Source organism: Podarcis melisellensis (genome assembly GCF_964234715.1).
Source record: "Podarcis melisellensis genome assembly, chromosome: 3".
NCBI classification, from domain to species: Eukaryota; Metazoa; Chordata; class Lepidosauria; order Squamata; family Lacertidae; genus Podarcis; species Podarcis melisellensis.
Genome location: NC_138530.1, coordinates 22,233,672 through 22,237,294, shown reverse-complemented (window position 1 = coordinate 22,237,294; position 3,623 = coordinate 22,233,672).

The window sequence follows — 3,623 nt, the reverse complement described above, 5'->3', positions numbered from 1 at the left end:
CTTAGGGGGCAGCATCACTCACTGGTCTTTATTAAGGTATTACCATTCTATTTTTTTTATTTCATTTTATTTCAAAGGTTACATTGGGGAGAATTTGTTTGTCACTATGTTATGTATTTTTCTGATTTTATATCGTAAACTGCCTTGTGATGAAGCGCAATATAGAAATTTAACAAATAATAGGACAATAGTAATAAACCAGTGGAGGAAGGAACAGGCTAATTTCTCACAGAAATTTGAGGGGGGAAAGTGTCATCCGGAGCTCCTGCTAAGGAAATGCTTATTCTGGAGCATCCTTTTAATCCTTATTTTTTTTATTTTACTTACTGGGAACTTTTTATATTCCGCCTTTCTTCCAAGGAGCTCGAAGTGGGTTTCCCTACCCACATCCACACCGACACAATTTATCCTCCTAACAACCCTGTGTTAGTCTGCAGGGGAATCACTAGCCAGTCGGCTTCCCGGTTCAGCCGCTATTTGAATCTGGGTGACTGAATCTCCCATCATCCCTGACCATTGGCCATAGTGGCTGAGGCTGGTTGGAGCTGGGAGCTCAGAAACATCTCTAGCCCCTGCTCTCCAACCACACCACCACACTTGTTCTCTCAACGCCCTATTTATTTTTTAGGTTACAGAGGCAGCAGCAAAAGCCGGAGGACACTTATCAAAATTCGGCACATCTTTGCTGCATTCCATGCCCCGTGTTAGCCTCGACTCTGTGCCTTGCCTCTTCTTCGGTGGGTTAGAGGAAACCCTCCTTGACAGTTGGCTGCAAAGTTAATATGAAGCTCTTGCCAAAGGTGTCATAATCTGTAGTTATGTTGCAGGCATCAGCCTGTTGGAACCTGGCATGCTGACGTCGGCAGGTCTGTCAAAGGCTTTGCTTAACACTCATTTCTCTCAGTCTGCTTCAACACAGAAATGCTGGCAATGAAAACCTAGCCGGTCTTTTTTAAATCTCTCCGCCCCACTACCCCCACCGACTCACCACCCACCCATCTCTCCAGTCTCAGTTGCAACACATAAGAAGAGCTCTCAGCTGCTCAAAGAGACATTCAGGAATTGCCTTCATTCAGAAGACGGATGAGAAGCGCATTGGATGGGGGGAAACTTGGATTAGATGACAACAGTTTTAAAGTTATCTTCACTTAATTGAATTCTTTCTTCTTTTTTTGCCTGCTTTCCTGATTCATAGATAAGGTTGGGTTTAGGGGAAACAGTTAGGATTGTTTTTTAAAGGTAATGAAATCATTGCTCAGCAATTTTGTACTTAAAAATCACAGTGATGACAAATACAGCCTTCCGAGGGCAAGCACAATGGGTTCTTCACTTACAGGGTGAACCTAGTTTTCCAATTTGCCCTAGATATTAAAAGCTTGGTTGATGATGCAGAAATCTTTTGCTACCAGTTTTACGAATCAATAAATTGATTGATTGATCGATCGATCGATCGATCAAATTAATAGTGAGCTGACCAGGTATACCCAAAGCACCCCCGTGTATTCTGAATGCAGGGTGATGAAACAGTGCCTATGCTTTTTGAAACTGCATGCAAACAATTTCTGAAATACAATTGCACTTACAGAATTTAAGGCTTTGAATTTAAGGCAGGTCCGGACTTTAAAGCTCCGTGTCAGAGCAGGGTTTTTTCATGTCCCAGCACTTTCCCCAGGAAAACCCACATTTTACCACTGAATTGCAGCAAACAGCAATTCGCAGAAAAGCCAATTGCCATCTGCTCCAATTCAGCAGTAAAATGCAAGTTTACATTGGGAAAGTGCTGGGACAAAAAACCCCACTCAGACACGGAGCTTAAAGCCCAGGCCTGTGCCTAGAAATGAGACTGAGATGAGCCCACTGTTAAGCTCAGACTATTATTGTGACCTTTCTTTGCAATTCTGGCCTGTATAGATTCTTTCAGCCGCTACCTAGATTGCTCTGGCAATTTCCTTCTCTCTGGTCCATCTCTCCACTTTAAGAATCAGCTCTTATCATGTTAATCTTCTCTTTCCAAACAGCATTGCCTTTATATTTTTGTCTTTTCTAAGTTGGGGGTGGTGATGACCATGACTGGGGGTGTACTGAGTGGGAATAACTCTCTCTCACACACAATGAGGGCTGTGGAAATGGGGACGGCCCATTTGGCTCTAAAGTGCTAGAAGTCTGGAAGTAGAGTTGCTATGGTGGAAGCAAAACAACAGTGACTGGGTGCTACTAAATTGCCCCTGTCTGGAAGAACCCTTTGTAGAAAGTTTCCCTTGTACTAAACCAGGGGTCAGCAATGTGGTGCGCACAAATGCCAGTGTGCCTGCCAGTACTCTTTTTGGAGCCTGTGAAAGCTCTCAGTAAAAGTCTCCTCAAAATTAAACAGCGCAGGAAAGACTTTGCTCCTCCTTGCTCAGTTCCTGTTTCCACTGACTCAGCCTCTCCTACACTGAATACTCCCCTTTAAACATGCCCACATTTTATTGAATGGCAAAACTGGGCATCCATCTCCGAGAGAACATCTCTCTGTGAACAAGCACAGCGATGGCTGTTGCTGGTGCATTTTGCCCGTTGATGAGCAGGGTGTGAGGGATGCCAACATCATTTTGTGGTCTTTTTTTGTCTCTTTCCTGCTGTTTTAGATGTGGCCGCCATTTTGTACTGTGCCGCACATCCCCCCCCCACAGTGGCCATTTTGTGACTGGCGCTCATGCACTAAACTATTATCCATATTGCAGAAATGATTCAGAGCTCCCATCATCCTTCTCTGCAGAGAAATAGCATTTCATGACGTCATGAACCCAGTTTGGCCAAGCACTCTGCATCCCAGACTTCTAGCAATCGGAAAACAGGGGAAAGACTCTGCAAGCAAATTTCACCCTACTTGCTTCAATAGCAAGGCGCTATGTGGAAGCTCTCAGCTGGGACCTATTATCCCAAGAAGAACTCTTAACTCCATGATAGCAAACTTTAAAGCCATCTGTTGCTCCAGTGTTACGTCAATGAAGCAGGAATTACATGCCAGACTGCTCTGATAAAATATTTCCCTCTGTGAATCTGAGTCAGTCCCTCTTATCGCACACACTGCCCTAAAGTACAAAAACAACAACAACAACAAAAACCTCACATAAAGTTTAACGCCAATGACCAGCAGGGACACTGCAGAAACTTGCTAACGAGTAGGCTAACTATATATATGAGGTTATGGCCCCATGCTAAAAGCATGAAACAACAACAAGGGATGAGTCATCTGCTACTTGAGCCTGAGTTCAGGTTCAGGCTGTGTTTATTTTTCAGTTCAGCATCCTGTTTCTTATGTTTCTAAGGAAAGTTTCTAGACCTCATTGCTGCAAAGAGAGGTCAGAAAGTATGGAGTCTCAAACTAGATGAGATGGTGGAGATGAGATGATCCCTTGTCTCTTTACATTTTGGTAACAAGTAGATACCATACATTTTAAACACTTATACCACTTTAGTAGGCACGGATCCCCCCCCCAAGAATCCTGGGAACTGTAGTTCACAGAGCTACAATTCCCAGCACCCATAACAAACTACAGTTCCCAGGATTCTTTGGGGGTAAGCCATGACTGTTCAATTGGTTAAGTAGTACTTTAAATGAATAGTGTGAGTGCAGATCA